This window comes from Vombatus ursinus, unplaced genomic scaffold, assembly GCF_900497805.2.
Source record: "Vombatus ursinus unplaced genomic scaffold, bare-nosed wombat genome assembly UNPS02014903.1, whole genome shotgun sequence".
NCBI classification, from domain to species: domain Eukaryota; kingdom Metazoa; phylum Chordata; class Mammalia; order Diprotodontia; family Vombatidae; genus Vombatus; species Vombatus ursinus.
In genome coordinates, this window is record NW_020954681.1 from 892,313 (window position 1) to 914,858 (window position 22,546).

General features: G+C 37.9%; 1 pseudogene; it reads right to left on the reverse strand.

Annotated features, from left to right (window-relative positions):
* LOC114028938 overlaps positions 1-22,330 on the reverse strand; it is a 60,461-nt pseudogene extending 38,131 nt beyond the window's left edge.
* Positions 22,331-22,546: the final 216 nt, after the last annotated feature.

Consider the following 22,546-nt stretch of genomic DNA (forward strand, 5'->3'; position numbering starts at 1 on the left):
GAGTTCCTCCCTGGAAGCTCCCTGCACCAGTGAAATTACAGGCATAGCCCCTTTCCTCATCTGTCTGTGAGGCATGATTCATACCGGAGGCACTTTGTAAGACTGGAACTCCTTTCACCAAGCATAGATTTTGAACCAACTTCTCCAGGGCTGAGGAATTTTTGGTTTTTCCCTGATTCTCCTTCACTTTGAAAGTGGAAGCTTTCCCCTTCTTCAGTTTCTCAGAGCACTTTGAACTTCGCAAAAGATAGATATTTCTATACATGCCTTGCCTCCTCCAACTAAAGTATAAATTTCCTGAGAAAGGGATCTGAATTATGTTTCATATTTGAACCCATACTATATAGTGTAGTGCTCTGCATATTGGTGCTTAATAAATATTGGTTCAGCTCATTTGGGTTTGAATTGGCTGACAAGAACTGCAAGGAGATATTTCAGAGTGACTATTAAACTCACCTGAGGCAAAGCCTCTGCTGATCTCTATAATGTTTAGACAAGTAAATGCCTGTGCTGTTCGTCTATGAACTTACTGAAAATCACCTTGGCTTTGGTCATTATAATGCAATTTCATTTTCAAGTAGATTTTTCTCAGGCTGTATGAAAATGAATTAGCTGTGGGGACTCTCTTTAGAGAACCGAAGAAAATGATTAGTTCTAAAATTGTAAAATCAATTTCTTAGTGTTTAATATTTAAATTTAAATTCCAGGAGGGGCATGTAAATAACCATGTCCACAAAAGTAGAAAAAGCTTGCTGTTTTGAGGTTATTCCTGATGGAATCCGTTCTCATTGAAAGAAATGTAGGACTGATTGGACCTGTGGGAAAATTATTAGCATTGGTTAAGGATATTTTAGAATCATCAGCAACTAGAAATCTAAGTATTATTTATTCAGCATGACAATCTACTGGTTCATCACCAAAAGGTAATGAACATTTTGGCTGTAGCAGCTCATGAAACCATGGGGTGTAGACCCAGACATGTTGTACTCTGCGTTGTCGGAGGGAACGCCTACTTTGATGAAATGAAATTCAGTCCAACAAATGTTTATGAAGCACAAAGCATTGTGGGCACAAAGATTAAACAGAAAAATAGTTCCTGCACTCAAGGAATTTACATTGGGGGATGGGAAAGATACCCACAGATCCTTTGAAGAATTTGAGGTAGTGTCATAATAGCTGGCATTTATATGGCACATTAAGGTTTGCAAAACACTTTACAAATTCTATTTCACTTGACCTTCAAAACAATACTGGGAGGTAGGTGCTATTATTGTCCCCATTTTACAGTTGAAGAAACTGAGGTAGGCAAAGATTAAATGACTTGCCTGGGGTCATACAGCTAGTAAGTGTCTGAGGCAGGATTTGAACTCTGATCTTCCTGATGGTGGGGTGAGTGCTTTATCCACCATCCTGCCAACTGCCTAAGCTGTGTTTATTTATGGCAAAAGCTCCAAATTTTGGGGCAGCTTCGTGGCACAGTGGATAGAGCACCAGCCCTGGATTCAGGAGGACCTGAGTTCAAATCCAGCCTCAGACACATGACACTTACCAGCTGTGTGACCCTGAGCAAGTCACTTAACCCCACTACCTAGCCAAAAACAAAAACAAAAACAAAAAAAACTCCAGCTCTGACTAGTGTCCGCAAACAGAAAACTCATTTGTTACAAAGAGGAATTTGTTTATTGAGTCTCAGGTTTCATTCAGGGAAGTTCATGCTCATAAGTACCAAGATGACTACGTTTTAAGGTGGTTTCACCTGTAAAGAAGGTAGTCTCACAACATGGACTCTGAGAACAGTTCCAGTCTACAGGATTCGCAGAATCATAGAGTTTCAGAGTTGAAAGGTACTCCAGAGACCATCTAATCTAACCCATATTTGAAAGAGAATCTCTTTTACAACATATCCAGTAAGTTGTGATCCAGCCTTGGCTTAGAGAACTCTGTTGAGAAATGACACACTGCCTCCTCAGGCAGCCAATTCCCAGTTTGGGATAGCTCAGTCATTAGGAAGTTGCTCCATGATCTCAAGCCTACATCGGCCTCTCTCTAACTTCCATCATTCCTCATTCTACTCCTTCCGTTCATCTGTCTTTTTACGTGACCGCTAATAGTTAATCAAAAAACATATTAAACACCTACTAAATGAAGCCTTTCTAGTACCTGAAGACAGCTTCCGTGTCTTCTTTCAGTATTTCTATAGGTTGTAGGTTCCCACCAAAGTTATGCTTGAAGTCAGCTGTCCAAAAGTGGGAATGGCTTCCTTTAAAGGTAGGAGGTTCCTTCTCACTTATTCCTAGAACCTATACTTCTCTTAATGCTGCACAAGATATTAACTTTCTTGGCAGCCACATCACACTCATGTACATGAATTGATAACTTCACTAAAGCTCTCAGATCTTTTTCAGATAAACTGCTATCTAGCCATAGCTCTCCCAACTTACACTTAAGATGTTGATTTTTTGAACCCAATTTTAAGAGACTTCCTTTATCTCTGTTACAACTCATCTTGGCAGATTTGTTTCAAAGTTATATCCTATCAACACCTTTTTTGGATGCTCACACATTCATCCCACATTTAGTTAGCCCAAATATCTTTGTATCATCTGTGTATCTGAAAAGCGTACCATTTATACCTTTATCTAAGGCACTGGTAACAATGTTCCATAGCTCAGGAACAGGCAGCAATTTGTGGGGGATTGCCTCATTCTGTCAGAGATCCGGGGAGACCTGGCTTCAGGCCCCTCTGCTGCTGCACACTGGCTGTGTGACTGTTGGCATGTCCCTTCCTCTCTCAGTTTTTTAGGCAACTCTTGAGGTTTCAGAGAAATTTCTCACCTGTGTTGGTAGAGGGAGTTGATTCATCTGAGAATTCTGTCCACCAGTGAAATCAAGGTCTAGTCCCTATCCCTACAACATGTCTGGAATTTTGTGAGGTGCCAGGGATGCAAAGACAGAACAGATCAGCCTTGTGATGGAAAATGCTATCCACATCCAAAGAAAAGAACTATGGAAGTTGAATTGCTATTTTTTTCTCTTCTGTTGAGTTTTGTTTCCTCTTTCTGATGGTTCCTCCTATTGGTTTTAATTTTTACTTACAACATCACTAATATGAAAATGTGTTTAATATGAATGTAAATGTATAGCGTATATCAGATTGTGTGCCATCTTGGGCAGGGTGGTGGGGAGGAAGGGGGAGAAAAATTTTAAACTCAAAAGCATAAGGAAGTGATTATTGATAAATCAAAATAAATTAATAAAAAAAACAAAAAAAAAGACAGATCAACCCCTTGCCATGAACTAGTTTACATTCAATTAAGGAAACAGCATTTACACATAAAAGTTAATATAGAATATGTCCAAAGTCATTTCTGTATATGGGGATGGGGTGGACACCAGCAGCTGGGGAGATCAGGAAAGTGGCACTCAAGCTGAGCTTTGAGCCCAGTCATTCCACCAGTTTCAAAGTCATTTACTTGTACTATAATCTAGCCCTTACGTCTCCATCTTGTCCAAAAAATTACATGAGAGACTGTCAAATTATTTAGAGAAAGTTAAGTAAACTTGTAAAAATGTTTAGCATTCTCCAGTGTGACGGTCTAGTAACCCTGACAAAAAAAGCATCTGAAGTTGGGGTGACATGGCCAGTTTTTGAGGAGACCCTGCTGGTTGTTTGTGATCACTACTTCCTATTCAAAATAGTCACTAACATTCTCTTTGGAAAATTCATCAATTAGGTTCCTACTTGTAGTCCTTAGCTTAAGTGCCTGTCTTGATGACAATTTCATAATGTGAAAATATTGAGGTGGCCTGGGCCCCTACAATGGAATGTTTTACTTCTGTGGTTCACACAGACTTGTGGAAATTCAAATACATTATCTCTGAGAGGCAGTAATGACTGTAATAAACTAATGGGGCCTTGTTTCAAACACATGATTATAGTTGACAATGGACGTGTAATCAAGACCCTGATTAATGCATTTGCTAATAGATGTTTCCCCTTTTACTAGCATTAGCTCAAATTTGGTTTTCTGCTGTGAAAAATATACACAATTAAATACAAATTTGCAGTGATTTTTTTAAATTAAAAGAAACACCCAAATATCTTTATGTTGCTTTTTCAATTAGTACAAGTCTACGAGCTAACTGTATGTTAAGATAGAAGTTTTGTGTGGATATGGAATCTTTAAAATACTTCAAGAATTCCTTGAAAAACTATAAGGAAAGACCCATCACTTCTTAATTTTACTTAATGGATCATTAGAGGTCATTTGTTCTGAGCTTCCATTTTACCATCACTCAAAATCCCTTGATATTTCCCCCCATTCTCTTCTGCAGCTAGATTGGCACGGTACAGTCAGGAAAACTTGAGTTCAAATTCTGCCTCAGTTACTAGCTGTGTGATCTTGGGCAAGTCACTGAATCTCTGTGTACCTCAGTTTCCTCAGTTACAAAATGGACCTCATAATAGCACCTACCTCCCAGGGTTGTTGTGAGGATCAAATGAGATAATATTTTTAAAAATTACTTAACATGTTAGCTATTATTATTCCTCATACACGATATTCCATCTATTTCTGTGTCTTTGCATGTTTTTCCCTCATGACTGAATGGACTCTGTTCTCACTTTTGCCTTTAAGCATCTCTAGGTTCTCTTGAAACTTAGCTCAAGTGCTATTTCCTACGTGAGGCCCTTCCTGATCCCCTAGATTGTAAGGTCTACTCTCTGTCAAATTAGCTTATATAGTTAGCTCCTCTTGGCTCATTCTCCCAACTTGCACTTCTCTGGTAGGTTGAGTACCCAGAGTGGATTCTAGAGGTAACAAGCCCCAACCAGTGTGCTCCCTATTAACAATTAGTAGAGAAGACATATTCTGAAAGGACATATCAAGAATAGTAATTACAAAACCTTTTCCCCTAAACACTGGAGTATATCTTCCCATGAAGACACATAGAGATTGAAGGAGAGAGAATGGTAATGAGGCATCCAGTCTCCACCATCTCCAGCCTGAGGTTTGGCTGGGTGCTACTATGCTCTTGCAGCTGAGTGTTACAGTGCTCTCTTCAGCTGGTGTGCATCTATGTGCTTTCAACAAGGGTAAAGATTCTTTACCTAGAATTGGCAGAAGTCTCTCCAGTTCTGTTCTGCTAGGGTCTTGGCTCTGAAGATTGTCATCTCCCAGGCAAGGGGTAGGACAGATATAGTTTCTCCTATTGGGCAATTCTTCATAGTTTAGAGATGGGTTCCTTCAGTGAGGGACTTCACCCTATCTTATGGTGTCTATGCACTCACATTCCCCTATTCCTGCTGGGTCTAATGCAGATGAGGGGCTGGGAACAAGGCTGTGGATCCAACCTGTGCCTTGGGACAAATTCATTGTCTCTGCTATTTTTCTCATATAAAATTGAGTTACTCAAAGCCTTAGAATCTCTTCTAAGGTGTGGAATGCTTCATTCACACCTGAAATAACTTTACCTTTTGATTTTCTTGTCTGTCATGACCTCTAACGTTGCTGAAGTCAACACGGGGCACACTTTTACACTAGGGTTTATTTTTAATGCATTTTGTATGCCTTTATATTTGTATTGTTGTCTCCCTCTGACAGAACATAAGCTCCTTAAGGGCAGGAAAAGTTCCTTTTTTCCCTTTTATCCTCAGTGCCTGGCATACAGTAGGCATTTAATGAATGCACATTGATTGATTTTTAGATTCCTGGGCTATATGCATTTATTTTAAGTTAACATTTGAAAGGAAATAAAATGAGATTGCTGAAATCCTGTTGTGCTATATATGAATTGCAATTTAACTATCTCTCACCAGTGGGCTGCTCAGGAGGTAGTTTTAAAGAAATGATGTGAAGACTCAATTTTGCCATTGAGATTTTCTTTAACACTGTTCACTTTGACTCCAGGGATCTTGTTTATGAATGTGTAATATGGAAGTAGAAGAAAGAGCTGTGTGTGCCCTAATTCAGTTGTGAGAAAGTGGTAAAGGATCATAGAATATCACAGTTAGAAGGGAACTTAGAGGTCTCTAGTCCAAACATCTCATTTCATAGAGGTGGAAGCTGATATTCAGAGAGGTTAAATGACTTGTTCAAAGTCACACAGTAAGGGTAGAAGGAAACATACATTTGTTAAGCACCTATTATGCACCGGGAGGGGGGGCCCATCTCCAGTTGTCCTGATCTATATCTGGCCACTGAGCCCACATGGCTCCAGAGGAGAGAGTGAAGCTGGTGACTCTGCACAGCCCTCCCACACTTAAATCCAATTCACTTGCAAATCATGGCATCACCTTCCTGGTGTCATGGTCCTCTTTGAGAACGAATGACAAACAACAACAAACAATGACGTACCAGGCACAGTGCTAGGTGCTTTACATATATTATCTCATTTGATCCTCACAACAACCCTGGAAGGGAGGTACTTTTATAATCCTCATTTTATAGATGAGGTTAACTGAGGCAAACAGAAGTTGAGTGACTTGGCCAGAGTCATACAGCTAGTACGTGTTTGAGGCCTGATTTGAACTCTGGTCCTTCTGACTCTCTATCCACTGTGCCATCTAGCTGCATGTAGTATTTACAGCCATAATTCAAACCCAAGTCCACTGACTCTAAATCCATCACTCTTTCCATTATACCATGCAGGCTTCTGTTTGAGAAGCAAGGATTGTAGATACCATTGATTACTAGAATTTCATACACAGGCTCCCAATACTGGTACAATACGGACTAGGTTTATTTTAGTCGTTGATTTAGTTTCTATCTCGACTCGAACAGAAATGTTCAAGACCATACACTCAAAGATCGATGTAGGAACTCTTGGAAGTTCATATACATACATATATACATACATATATACATGCATATACATACACACACACACACACACACACACACACATATATATCTAAACATTTGAATTCAAAAGTCCCTAAAACACCCTTCCCCTTGAAAAGCATTAAAGGTTTAGGCAAATTCCCAGTTGCCTTCTGGAGTGGGGTAGGGGGTCAATAGCATTCTGCTTATTGTTTCCTGGTGAGGATAAAACTACCGTATTTTTTGTTGGTTCCTAGCAAAGTTGGATTATATCTGCGTAAGAGTCTTAACTAAGGAAGAAGATCTGAGATTTGCCAAAGGATAACAGAATTTGAAGAGTGTTACAAGCACTTATATCCTAGTAGCTGCAAACAACTGAGTTTAGCTTTAATTAGCTAAAATATGAAGCTATCAGATGGCCCCATAGTATACTCTAACCCCTACCCCCATCCATTCTCACTTGCCGTGACTGGATCCCAGGTAAGCATGTCCTCAGCTTGACCTTACTATCAGTTATCCCTACCCCCTCCTCATGGCCTTGGTAGGAACAGTCTTGCTTTGCCCCAGGGTTTCTGTTTACAGGACTATTGTCCTTAGGTCTCAGTCTTCCTAGCATGGGTCAGTGTTCTGAGGTCTGAGGTCTCTCCCCATCTCCAACCAAATTTGTCTTAGAAAGTTGATTTGAGAGTACCTTTAATGGTGCTTGTCCTGGGTGCCAAAACTGCTAATTATGGCTCTCCTTTGAACTTTTTTCCTTTCAACTGGACCCTGGATACTTGGTTCTTTCTTTCTCATTTTGACCACTTGTATATCTCAGTACCCTGGTGCTGTCTTCCTTTCATTATGAGGCATGTAGATGGTATAGTGGATACAGTACTGGATTTGGTATCAGGAAGACCTAAATTCTGGCCCTGCCTCAGATGATGTAAAGTTAGGAATAATAATAGGACATACCCCACAGGGTAGTTGTGAGGATCAAATGAGATAATGTATGTAAAGTGCTCTGTAAACCTTGAAGCACTATAGAAATATTACCTATAATAATAATTATTGATATTGAAAACAATATGCATTTATTAAGTACCTTCTATGTGCCAGGCACTGTGCTAAGTACTGATGATATGAAGAAAGGCAAAAGCCTCTGCTCTCAAGGAGATCTCAGTATAACGGGAGAGACAACATGCAAATAACTATGTGCAAAACTAGGTGTATAGAAGATGAGTAAGGAAGATCAGGAAAGACTTCCTGTAGAAGGTGGAATTTTATTTGTTTTTTTTTTTTTGTTTGTTTGTTTCGGTTAGGCAGTGGGGTTAAGTGACTTGCCCAGAGTCACACAGCTAGTAAGTGTTATGTGTCTGAGGCCAAATTTGAACTCAGGTCCTCCTGAATCCAGGGCCGGTGCTCTATCTACTGTGCCACCTAGCTGCCCCAGGAGGTGGAATTTTAGTTGAGACTTGAAGAAAGCCAGGGAAGACAGGAGGTGAAGATGACAAAGGAGAGCATTCCAGGTATGAGGAACAGCCAGTGAAAAAGTCCAGAGTCAGGGACAGCTAGGTGGTGCAGTAGATAGAACACTGACCCTGGAGTCAGGAGGATCTGAGTTCAAATCTGGCCTCAGATACATAATATTCACTAGCTGTATGACTCTGGGCAAGTCACTTAACTCCAATTGCCTTACCAAAAAAACAAAACAAAAAAAAAAAGAAAAAGAAAAAGTCCAGAGTCAGGAAATGGGTATCTTGTTCATGTAATAGCAAGGAGGCCAGTGTCACTGTGTCACAGTGACCATGGGGGAAGTAAGATGCAAGAAGACTGGAAAGGAACGAGGGTTATGCAGGTTGAAGGACTTCGAATGCCGAACGAGATTTTATATTTGATATTGCAAGCGATAGGGAGCTACTAAAGTTTATTGAATGGGGCAGGGTGGGTATGATATTGTCAGACCTACACTTTAGAAAGGTCACTTTGATAGCCCAGTGGAGGATGGAGTGGAGTGGAGAGAAACTTGAGACAGGAAGACCAAATAGCAGGATGGTGGCAGTGTCAGAGAAATTTGGTACAAAGTTTTTGTTGTTGTTGTAGTTGTTTTTCATCATCTGACTACTTCCCTTCTTTGGTGCATTATTATGTTCAGAAGCTTTTCAGTTTCATATAATACAAATTAGCTATTTTTTGGTGATTTCTTCTATCTCTTGTTTGGGTAAGAATAGATCTCATATTTGTGAAAGGTATATGATAGTTGTGAAAGATATATGGTCTCTCTTCTGATGTTTTTCTGATGGTATGATCTTTAATAAAAAGTTCATATATCCATTTAGAATTTATTGTGAATATAGTATAAGAGGTTGTTCTAAGCTTAATTTCTGCTGTAATGCTTTCCAGTTTTCCCATTATTTAATATACTATTCCCAGAACTCTTCAGTTCAAGGTTGTGGGCTGGCCCTATCAGGGTATGAGAAGAGATGTTGGTCAAGGTGGTGGTGGTAGCTTAACTTGCCTGGAACATGCTCCTTCTCTCTCCCTTCCTTGTAGAGTCTTGCATCATCATCTAGGTGAGCTTGCCTGGCAGTTGTATGGATGGCTGGCCTTTTTTTCCACAGTTATTTCTTCCATCAGTGATATCCATGGGCTGGACTGAATGCAGGTCCAAAGGCTTAGGAGACACTACTGTTCCCAGGGTTTTAGTCTGTTTCCATGAAAGTCTGAAGGTAAACATTGGCCAATGACTTATCTTGCCTTGAACTGAATATTTCTTCATTGATTTAAGTTGCTAATTATTTCTTTAAGGAGTGTTTTGTAGTTGATTCTATACAGATGTTTTGTGTGCTTTGGTAGATTTGTGCCCAAATATTTAATGCATTTTGTAATTATTTGGAATAGAATTTCCCTTTATACTATTGCCTCTTAGATTTTGTTATTATTATATAGAAATGCTATTGATTTTTGATGGTTTATTTTGTAGCCTGTAACTTTGCTAAATTTATCACCTCAATTAGTGTTCTTTCTGATTCCCTAGGATTTTCTGAGTAGATCATCTTATCTTCATCAAATAGGGATAGTTTTATCTTCTTATTATCTATCTTTAGACCTTTAATTTCTTTCTCTTGTCTTATTGTTATTACTAGCATTTCTGGAACTGTATCAAATAATAGAGGGGAGAGTTAGCATCCTTGCTAAAAAGGTTGTAGTATATCCCCATTTTGTATGATGCTTACTCTTGGTTTTAAGTAGATACTTTTTATGATATTAAAAAAGGCTCCTCTATGCCTATTCTTGTATGGGTTTCCTGAAGTTGAACAAAATCCATGTACTCCTGGTATAAATCCAACTTACTCGTAATGAATGATTTCTTGGATGAATTGCTCTTGTCTGTTTGACAGGATTTTGCTTATAATTTTTGAATCTACCTTTATTAATAATAATGCTCTATTGTTCTCCTGTGCTTTATCTTTCCTTGTTTTACATGTGAGAATTATATTTGTCTCATAAAATGAATCTATTATAATACTTTTTCAATATTTGAGAATAATTTATGTAGCACTTGTATTAAATTTTTTTAAAAAAATGTGTGATACAATTCTCCAGAAAATCTGTTAGGACTAGGAGTTTTTCCCTTTAGTATTTTCTTTACAGTTACTGGTAGCCTTTTTCTGATGCTGGATTATTTAAGATCTCTATTTTATCTCCTATAAATTTGAGTATTTTCTATTTTTGAAAACATTTATCTATTTCCTCTGTGTTCTCTGTTTTGTTATCATATAACTGTACTCAGTAGGCTCTGATAATTCTTTCTATTATTTTCTGGATTTGTTGTGGTGTTACCTTGTTCATGTTGTTTTATTGATTTAGTTGTCCTCCCTCTTTTATTTAATCAGGCTAGTTAAAGGTTTATTAAATTTTATTAGTCTTTCCAAAGAGTATGAAAAAACTTTATTTTGGATTTGTTTATTTGTTGGCTTTCTTCTTTTAAAAAATGAATATTCAGTTCACTAATCCTTTCTTTTGTGTTTTGTTATTTGTGTTTTTAGGGATATAAATTTTCATCTGAGAATTGCTTTAGCTGCATCCCAGAAATTTTGGTGTGGTGTTTCATAATTATCATTTTCCTTCACAAAATTATTAATTATTTGTATTTTTTTATCCATTCATTATTTAGGATTTCATTGTTAAATCTCCATTTCTGTCTGTGTCATTTATTTGTACTTACTGAAATGATTGATAATTTGATCTTGTTTGTAAAGAACCTGATTATTTCTGCTTTTTAATACTTATCTTAAATATTTTTATGCTCTATTACATGATCAGTTTTTGAAAAAGTTCAGTGTGATACTGAGAAATATTTTCATTCTTCAGCAGTCCCATTTAGAAGATTCCATATGTACCTCTTATTTCTCCAGTAATTTATTCAATTCTGTATTTTCCCTTGTGTTTATCTTTGTGTTTGATTTTTTTCCCAAAATGCAGAAAACATTAAAATCTCTTACTACAATTTCATAATTGCCTATGCCTTCTCATAATTCACTTAATTTTTCCTTTATAAATGTAGACGCTAAGGTATATAGAGCCTGTAAGTTTAATATTGATATTGGTGCGTTGTTCCTTTCAGCATAATGTAGTTTCTTTATTTATCTCTTTTTTGTGTTGTGAATTACTGTTTTTGCTTTGTCTCATTGCATGATTGCAGTTGCTGCTTTTTTGCATTCACCTGATGCATAGTCAATTTTGTTCTAGCCCCTCATTTTTGCTCTGTGAATGTCTATTTTTAGATGAGTTTCTTATAAGCAAAAGATTGTAGGGTTTTGTTTTCTTATCCAGTCTGTCACTATTTTTTTTTTTCACTTTATTGGATTGCTTAATCCATTCACCTTTAAAGTTATGAGAATTAAGTTTATAATTTTCTTACATCTCTAATATTGTTTTTTTGAATGAGGATTTCTCCTCCCCTTCCTCTGTAAAGACAGTACTTATCTCTTCCATTATTTTTGCTTAATCTACTTCAAGGCAACCCTATTCCACTGGCTCTCTTCCCCTTACTTTCAAGCCCACTCCCAACCAGTTTGTCACCCATTTCCCTAATTTTGTTTAATATATTAACTCCTTCCTTCTTTCTTTTCTATTATTTAATTCTTCACCCTCCTTTTTCTCTCAGCTAAATAGTTAAGTAAAATTCCCTTTCCTTCCTGTCCTTCAACTTTTTTTAGTTTTTTTTGTTTCACTTTCTGCACTTTTTTTCCCCTAAAAATGATTTCCCCCACATTTTTCCTTATTTCTCTTCTCTTTCCATTTTAGATTTTTGTTCTTTGATGCATGTCCCTTATACTTATATATTCCTTCTTTAGTTTTTGTATTCTTCATGAAATTAAAGCTTCCATGGTACCTATTTTGAATTCTATTTTCTAAATAGTTTCTTTATTATTGCCTTGTAGATCCCCCCCCACCCATTTCTGTTGGGCCACACCCTGAAACGTACCAATTTCTTCAAGAGAGAATTTTCCTATGTCCCTGATCATTCAGTTTATTACTATCTTTTGCCCTCTCCATGATAATTTTCCTCCATTTTCCATAAATTCTCCCCATCCTCTCACTCTTTTCGGGTGTCACTTGCCCCTAGGAGCTCTTCCCTTGAGGTAAGATGCTGTCCATGGGAGGACAACATTTTCTCACAGATAGTGGGCTCTCTGAGCTCCAAATCCTTGAAGATTATACCCATTTTAAGTTCCTAATCTCCCATTATATATCTTTCTTTAGTGGAACTTCCTCCCATCACTGAATCAATATTTCTCCTATTCTTTCCCCCTTTTTCAGTCTCTCCCTTTTCCATCTCATGCATTCTTCCATAAGGCCCCTTCTTTTTTAAAAATTTTTTATTAATTTATTTTGATTTATCAGTAACTACTTCCATATGCTTTTGTGTTTAAAAATTTTTCCCCTTTCTTCCCCACCACCCTCCCCAAGACGGCGCATAATCTGACATAGGCTATACATTTACATGCCTATTAAACATATTTTCACATTAGTGATGTTGTAAGTAAGAATTAGAACCAATAAGAGGAACCATCAGAAAGAGGAAACAAAACTCAACAGAAGAGAAAAAAAATAGCAATTCAACTTCCATAGTTCTTTCTTTGGATGTGGATAGCATTTTCTATCACAAGGCCTCTGGAGATGTCTTAGATCCTTGTATTGTTGGGAAGAGTTAAGTTTATCACTATTAGTCATTGCACAACGTGACTGTTATTGTGTACAACATTCTCTTGGTTCTGCTCACTTCACTCAGCATCAGACCATACAAGTCCTTCCAGGTTTTTCTGAAGTCAGCCTGTTCATCATTTCTTATAGAACAATAGTATTCCATCACATTCATATACCACAACTCGCTCAGCCATTCCCCAATGGATGGGTATCCTCTCAATTTCCAATTCTTTGCCACCACAAAAAGAGCTGCTATGAATATTTTTGTACTTGTGGATCCTTTTCCCATTTGTGTGATCTCTTTGAGATATAGCCCTAGAGGTAGTATTGCTGGGTCAAAGGGTATGCACATTTTTATAGCTCTTTGGGCATAGTTCCAAATTGCTCTCCAAAATGGTTGGATCATTTCACAACTCCACCAACAATGCATTAGTGTTCCAATTTTCCCACATCTTCTCCAACATTTATCATTTTCCTGTTTTGTCATGTTGGCCATTCTGATAGGTGTGATGTGGTACCTCAGAGTTGTTCTGATTTGCATTTCTCTAATCAATAGTGATTTAGAGCATTTTTTCATATGGCTATAGATGGCTTTAATTTCTTCATCTGAGAACTGTCTGTTCATATCCTTTGACTATTTATCAATGGGGGAATGGTTTGTATTCTTATAAATTTGACTTCATTCTCTATATATTTTAGAAATGAGGCCCTTATCAGAGAGACTGGCTGTAAAACTTCTTTCCCAATTCTCTATCTTCCTTGTAATCTTAGTTGCATTGGCTTTGTTTGTGCAAAAACTTTTCAATTTAATGTAATCAAAATTATCCATTTTGCTTTTCGTAATGTTCTATATCTCCTTTTTGGTCATGAATTCTTCTGTTCTCCATAGATCTGATAGGTAAACTATTCCTTGCTCGCCCAGTTTGCTTATAGTATCAGCCTTTATATCTAAATCATGAACCCATTTTGATTTTGTTTTGGTATATGGTTTGAGATTTTGGTCTATGCCTAGTTTCTGCCATACTCTTTTCCAGTTTTCCCAGCAGTTTTTTTCAAAGAGTGGGTTCTTATCCCAGAAGCTGGGGTCTTTGGGTTTATCAAATAACAGATTACTATAGTCATTGCCTGCTGTGTCTTGCATATTGAACCTATTCCACTGATCCACCACTCTGTTTCTTAGCCAGTACCAAGCAGTTTTGATGATTGCTGCTTTATGATACAATTTGAGATCTGGAATTGCTAGGTCTCCTTCCCCTGCATTTCTTTTCATTAGTTCTCTTGATATTCTGGACCATTTGTTCTTCCAAATGAATCTTGTTATTATTTTTTCTAACTCTATAAAATAATTTTTTGGTAGTTTGATTGGTATGGCACTGAATAAGTAAATTAGCTTTGGTAGAATTGTCATTTTTATTATTTTAGCTCAGCCTACCCATGAGCAACTGATGTTTTCCCAATTATTTAGATCTGACTTTATTTGTGTGAAAAGCATTTTGTAATCGTGTTCATAGAGTTCCTGGGTTTGTTTCGGGAGGCAGAGTCCTAAATATTTTATAATGTCTACAGTAAGTTTAAATGGAATTTCTCTTTCTATCTCTTGCTGTTGGGCTTTGTTGGTAATATATAGAAATGCCGATGATTTATGTGGGTTTATTTTATAGCCTGCAACTTTGCTAAAGTTGTTTATTATTTCAAGTAGTTTTTTGCTTGATTCTCTAGGATTCTCTAAGTATATCATCATGTTATCTGCAAAGAGTGATAGCTTTGTGTCTTCTTGTGTAAGGCCCCTTCTTGCTGAGACATCATAGGAGTTATTTTCCCTTTCCCTTTGACTTGATTAGTGTACAGCATATATATTCCCTTCTCTCTTCTTTTTCTCCTCTCCCCTTTCATGTGCTCTATCATTCCGCGGTTTAATCCCATTAAAAAAAAACATTGATTCACCTGTAGGTAGAATGTTGTGAGGGTTAGCCCATGGTGTTTCCGGCCTATTTCTCCATTATCACTTGTCTTTGATTTTAACTTCTTATCCTTGTTTCTTTGTGTACTTTTAGAAAGAGTTCTCTTCATGATCTCTGCCCCATGTGACTTAGGGTGGGCTGAACTGGCCTTGGCTGAATGCCAGTTCCCTTTCTTTCAGGTCTGTTGAAGCCCCTTCTACATGTGTTGCACCCTGCTGCATTTTCCTTTGTTCCTCAGTACTCTGGCTGAATACTGTTCCATCCCAGCACATTGCCACACTGCAGTACAATGCTCTTCACATAGAACATGTTCCCCACTTTCTGTGGTACAGGTTCTAGGGGAGCAGAGTTGACTTATTTTGCAATCTCAGAGTTTGAGGAGCCCTCCCAGAGTGTGATGCCTGGTGGGGGTTCTGAGTTAGCCTTTTTTTGTTGTCGTTAATTCATTGGTTCATTATCTCAGTAGGGTTCCTGATGTCTTATACCATGGAGACAACAAAAATTTCTTTATCTCTTGTATATAATTTCTATTTTGGAGCAGTTTGAAAGGTCATGAGGATTAGAGAAAATTTCTAGTTCTGCCTTTTTGGTCACATAGAACCATTGATTTTTCAAAGCAAAATGAACTGTTTATAAAAATGTAGGTTTTCATTTTAATATTAGAAAATGAAATGACTCACTTTGGACTCATTTCTCTTGCCAATTACTAAGATTCAGAGCCAAATCTATTACTTTTCATGCAATGTGAACCTGTACATTCTTAAGGGATTGTTGGAGACATGGCAACTTCAGAAATAAAATATCTGTTGATCCAGTCAGTCTCAAATTAGAATAATTTCCATGACAACCTAGTCATTCTTCTTTCATAAAACATATTTTGCACAATTCACATACAGAATAAACAGTCTGTTGTTTGGCTTTAAGGATGTTACTTTTATGTACAAAATGTGGTCTCTTTCACTTTCTGATATTTTTAAATACCCCAAAATGATGCTATTACTTGATTGCTGCTATACCATCACTACTTCATTCACTTTGATTGACTACCTCCTATATGAAGGGCTCTGTGCTGGCCTCTGGGGATAAAATGTGGTATAAGTCCTTGCCCTTGAGGACCTTACAGTCTGCTTAGGGAGACAGGTTATACACAGAGTGCCAGAGAGTGGTACACATAGTAAGTACATTACTGGGCCTGTTCTCCTGCAGCCCCTCTACCAGTTGTCATTTGCCTTTTTTGTCATCTTTGCCAATCTGCTGGATGTGAGGCTGAACATCAGTTTCTCTAATTTGTATTTCTCTAATTATTAGTGTGTATTAGTGTAGGTGGCACAGTGGTTAGAGTACTGGGCCTGGAGTCAGGAAATTCTGAATTTAAATCTGGCCTTTGACATTTATTAGCTGCATGACCTCGAGCAAGTTGCTTAACCTCTGTCTGCTTCAGTTTCCTCATCTGTGAAATGGGGATAGTAATAATATTTCCCTTCACGGGTTGTTGTGAGAATCAAATTAAACAATATCTGTAAAGTACTTAGCACAGTGCTTGGTACATAGTAGGCATTTAAATGCTTGTTCCTTTCCCCTTCCCGAAAGTTTTCCTTCCCAAAGTTGTTTTTAAGATATAGGTAATCTAGATCTGAAGGAAAAACCTGAGTTTGACTCTATACTCTACCACTTACTAACAGTGACCTTGAACAAGTTGCTTAATATCTATAGGCCTTATTTCCTTACTTGTAAAATAACATTTTGGATATAGAGAGATATTCAAAATCAAATACATGTGTGTATATATATATATATATATATATGTATACATATGGATATACATACACATACACATATACATACATACACACACATATATATAGATACATATTATATATCATATTTTCTCTTGATCTGCAGGAAATTCACACAACACATGCTTTATGAAAGCCTCGATGGGGAAAACAAAAAACAAAAAAAAAACCCTTCGTCCATATCTTTTGTGGATTGCGTACTCAAATCAGCCAGAAAATGAATCTTTAGGTTTAGAGGGCTGCTCCCTGGGGCTGTAAGGGAGCTCCCATGTGGACATGGTACCAACTAGGTCCACAGGCAAGGCTGGGGAAGTATGTTTGCTCTTCTGAATGTGTGGGAAGGTGGAGTGAGATAAGAAGACGAGCTCCTTTCTTTGTTGAATACTAGAGAATAAGGCAGTTAGGCAGTTTCCATAGGTGTTACATTTCAAACCTGAAGCACTTAAGTACATCTCTGAAGAGAACCTGGAGTGTCTCTGGGTTCTCCCCTCTCAAGTTCCTTTTTCTCAAATATGGATTTCAGTTCAGACCATTACCTGAAGTTAAAGTAGAAAAAAAAAACTGAGAAAAAACTGGTCTTTTAGAAGTACCAAGAAACGGGCCTTTGAGTAGGATAGTGATTTTCTTCAAGTAGGGGGTAATAAAATACATTTGCTGGCCAAGGCCCATGGTCCAAAAGGACATTGAGTTCCAAAGTGCAATGTCTGGCAATTGATGAAGGTATATAAGATGCTTGAGACTTGTATAGGCTGCTTGTTCTGAACGTGTTATTTTTTTAAAAAAAATTCATTGATGAAAAATTAGACTAAATTACTAACATGGTAGCTTTTTCATTTTAATTCTTTTTTTTTATATAAATAATACATTATCTGTCCTGCCCCGCAGGGAAGAATGTAGCTGAAATACTGTATTCATTTCTTGGAGACAGAAATTGTAAGAGGTAATGGCTTTCCGTGAAACAAGAGCTGCGTTTTGGAAACCCTGGGAGACGGCAAGGTTGGTGCAACATTGTCACTTTTGTGTTAGAAACACACTTCTTCCTCTTATGATTTCATTGTTAAGAAAATATTCTTTTCCATTGTGTTTTGAGTTAAAGAACATTCCCTTCCTAGGTAAGGTGTGATCACTTCTGAGATTTCTATTGGAGCTTGGTATGCATTCCAGACATAAAAGATGAGCAGTTTGACACAATATTCTGCTTTTTAAAGATATCTATTGCTCTCATTGAGGAAGGTTGCTTTCAGAGCCAAGGAGCCAACCATATGGGGGGAATTTAGGACAGCAATGAAATAATCTGAGTCCTGTAAATTTGGGATATCACTATTTCTGTAAGCATATCACAGTCCTGCAAACACAACCATAGCTCCTTAGAGGATCTCTGACTACTTTGGATAGTACTGTATTACACTATTTATAGCACTTTGAATTTCCTAGATGCAGAACCGTAACTTGAGTGGCATGAGTGGGAATTTTTTTCTTATGGAAATCTGGGGACATTTTCCCCTTGACATCTAGTGGCACACTTCTTTAAATTCAACTGAGGGGGATGGGGTGCAGAGTACAGCTGGCCCAGGTATGATAAATAGACATATCTTACCTGTTGGAGAAATTAGGACATCGACTTCCTATTAGCTAAAATTTTAAATGTATCCTCATTGGTAGTGTTACTAGTCTTTCTCCCAAAGTTTTTATTGGGGAATTAATGTATATGCTGCTTGGATTTATATTGTGGCACCTACTGTTATAGAGTAGATATAGGTGGTGATTTGTTTGTAAATGCCACTAGAACTTTACCTACATCATCCCGATTCTTCTCCTCCCCCTCCCCTGGCCACATTGTATTGATCGTATGTGCTCTCTACATGTGAGCCTCTACATTTGTTAACTTGACACGTATCCACGTTGCTGCTGTTCTTGCTATGTCAGTCATTCAGTAAACATTTATTAAGCATTTACTATGTGCTGGGCACTGTGCTAAGTGCTAGGGATACAAAAAAGGGCAAAAGACAAAAAGGGAAAAGTCCTGTTTGAGAGGATAACATGAAAACAATCGTGTATGAACAAGACATACATCTGTACGTGAACACACACACTCACACACATACACACATATATACACACTCTCACACATACTCCTATACATGTGTACGCACACTCACACATATATACACATTCACACACATATACACATGTGTGCATACATGCACACACCACACGCAAAGGATAAATTGGAAATGACCAACAGAGGGAAGACATTAGAACTAAAGGGGACTGGGAAGAACTTCTTATAGAAAGCAGGATCTTTACTGGGTCCTGAAGGAAGCCAGGGAAGCCAGGAGGCAAAGTTGGGGAGAGAGAGAATTCCAGGCAGGAAGGACAGTCAGTAGACCTACTGGATTGCAGAGTATAAGTCTAAGGTATAAGAAGACAGAAAGGTGTGTGTGTGTGTGTGTGTGTGTGTGTGTGTGTGTGTGTGTGTGTGGTGGGGGGAGAGTGAGGGCAATTGATGAAGAACTTTGAATGCCTAACAGAGAATTTTTTATTTGATCCTGGAGGTGATAGGGAGCCACAGGAGTTTACTGAGGAAGGGGTGACATAATCAGACCTGCTCTTTCATTTTTGTAAATACCTTTATCTTGAACTATTTGTATCAGCCAGCTGACTGTTGAGGATAAACCTGCAGTGGGTCCTTGTGAACTATAATCATAGAAATGTGGACACATAGACATCTTTGAACCTGGCACTATCATGTCCAGGAATATAATTTCTGAATACTAATTTAGTGGTCTGCCCAGAAGGGAAACTATACGCATACCTACTACAAATAGTGCCTCTGGGAATTGAACCCAAATCTTTTACCCACAAGTTCAGGAGTTTTATCTTTATAATTATAAGGCTGCAAGACTAACCATCAGATGACATGCTTTGTTGTATTTGTACAGTAGTTCTAGTGCACTAGCCTTATGTGTGTGTCCTGGGCGGATTTAAGATTTTACCAGAAAATCATGATTTGTATTTTTAACTGATGTTTGTTTAACTATGTTTAAATTCATAGTGATAGTAAAAAAAAAGTTTTCAGGCAAAGGCTATCAGTTATGCATCAATAACTTCCATTGGTTAGGATCAACATGGGAACGCCGTTGTCCTGGTACCTTTGCATCCTGGACATATGAATTTTATTCTCTGAATTGTTACTGCTCTCCTCACTTCCTCCACTTTCCCCAAGAACTCTGGATTTACTCTCTGTGGGTTGTGAACATGTTGTTTTCCTAGTGGAATGTAAGTTCTTCACAAGCAGGGACTGTTTCATTTTTTAAAAATTACTTTTATATCCTCAGCGCATAGAATGTGTGTTTAGTAAAGGCTTGTTGAGTTCAATTGAATTCTTCTGGGTGGATGTTCTATCAGCGTCTTATATCAAAGCTGAGAAGCCCAAAATTTAAAGGTGGTATGATCAGTGTATGCCTCTCTAGTACAAAGTTGGCTGTTATTTAAGTGTTATATAATGCTTAGATAACGTAAGACAAATTTAAGACAAAAGTTGACGATCCAGTTGCCGTGTGAAAGTTTTCAGCCTTAGAGCTACCCACGTCATAAGTTCTGCATATCTTGTCTCAGAATGTGTCGGAGTAACATTTCAAGATCTTCTACTGGACGTAGGTCACCTTAGGGATGAAAGCCTCGTGGTCTTAACCCATTACGGTTTTGTGGCTTTATATGTGGATGGTCCCCTGTAGTGGGAATTGAATGGACACTGAAAGGTCCCCTGTCCAAAAATATTTTTCCTTCCAACTTTGTGAGCTTCACATTTTGAGCAATTGTGGACTGCTTATATCTGTTACCAATTATTTCATTATGAGCCAATAATAATTTACCCTTTAATTAAGTTAGCAAATTATCACCTTGAAAGGCCCTGTGGGGGTGGCTGGGGGAAGGGGAGGAGTCAAGTTGGGATGATGTAGGTAAAGTTCTAGTCGCTACAGGAGAAATATCTCCTCTCTGAGTTCATGTGGTGGGTAAATGCCGCCAAATATATATTTCCCACAATGCAGAAATTATGGAAGTAAAAACCTAGGTTTCATTATTATGCTCAAGCATACGTTCAGGCCTCAGAGATAACCTTAACCACTATGAGTATTCTAACAAGGCTTCTTTTAGGAAAAATCATGTCAGAGTGACGGAATGAATTCATGTACATATTGCAGTACTTGTACATTCCTTTTAGGCCATAAAAGTTAAAGAGAAGATAGATCCATAATCCCATGTTTCCTTCAGTGGCATAAAAGTTGAACAAATTTAGAGTCATAATCTTATACATCCTCCAAGGAAACAAATTTCATCAATAGGTAAACTAAGTCAGGGTACAGAGTAAACTACATTTAGAGGATTCACAATAGAGGACTGAGGAGGAGGATTTATATGTCACCAAAGAGTCAGGGACAGTTGAGATTTTGCCTCTGGCTTCTTATCTGAGGGGTACTTAAGGCTCATAAGCACATTTTTACATCCCAAGGGACAGGTTTGGATCAGGTGAGGTTAATATTGAAACAGACTTCCAGTTAACCAAAAATTACAGAAGGAATAGCCCTGAATACTGAGGGCTATTACTGAATACTGAATAATAAAAGAAGAAGAAAAAAAATTTCCCATAACAGTGTCCTGAAAAGCACTGTCAAAAGGGCAGGGGCTCATTACTATGAGGGGAACGTAGAGCCAACCTTGCCGTAGTTCACCTTTGGGTCTTTGGCCAGTTTAGATAAGGCAGATAAACCTAGGTAGAAGCAATTAAAGTACCCATAGAGGATTCTACCATGCTCAGGTAGCATAACAAGAGAAGAAAACCAGAAAAAGAGAAAGGCATTTAGGGCTGAAATCTAAAAATCTGATAGTTGCGTAATTAAAGCAGAGCTTAACTAAAATGAAAAGAAATTGGAAGTAGGGGAATTGTTCTGGAAGGTGTGGAGGTGGAGATTGGTAACCAGTGGCATCATTCGCAACTAATAAGCCTCTGCATTATCAGAAAAATTCCTTATTTGAAACAGTGCTCCAGGAGATCTCATTTGAGCTGTTTTAAAATGCCAGGAATCTTAGGGCCTAGCAATGATTAAATACAGTGTACAGATAGATATTAAAAGCTGCAGGGATCAAGGCCAAGAGAATAATTCTCATTTTGATTAAGAATTGCTACCCGGATGTCTTTTCCAAGTATGGCAGGAGGTCAGTGTGTCAGCCCTTTTATTACAAATTCCAAAAATTCCTGGCTGAGGTCATGTAGGGAGAGAGCAGACATATTGACATGTTTTAACATAATGAAAAGCTAAGTTATTCCCCCCTTCTTTCTTAAAATAAAATCTACTGAACACCAAAATGTGGAGGGGCATTGTAAATTTCACAAAGGCTAGAATATTTTTTTTAGGGGGGAGAGGAGGGTTGTCTTTAAATTGGGCTTTGGGTAAGGGATCTCTGTAGGCTTTTAATGTTTCATATAGATGGCTGATACAGTACTCACCTGTGAAATTGTATGATTTGAGGTGAGGCTTTGGACAGCTGCCACATCCATTTTGCCTGTGAGGGAGTAGTGTGATGTAGGACCTGTTAGCCTCTCTGTATATTTCAAGGCCATTCTAATTTGGAACCATGGTGACAATTTGAAGGGCTTCCCACAAAGATGCATTTTCTGCCTGTATTCTCAAAGGTTTCCTGGCACTGCCAAATTTCACATAGTATTACTTCAGTGCTGTTCTTGATGAATATTTCAGTATAGGAGCTAGAGTCC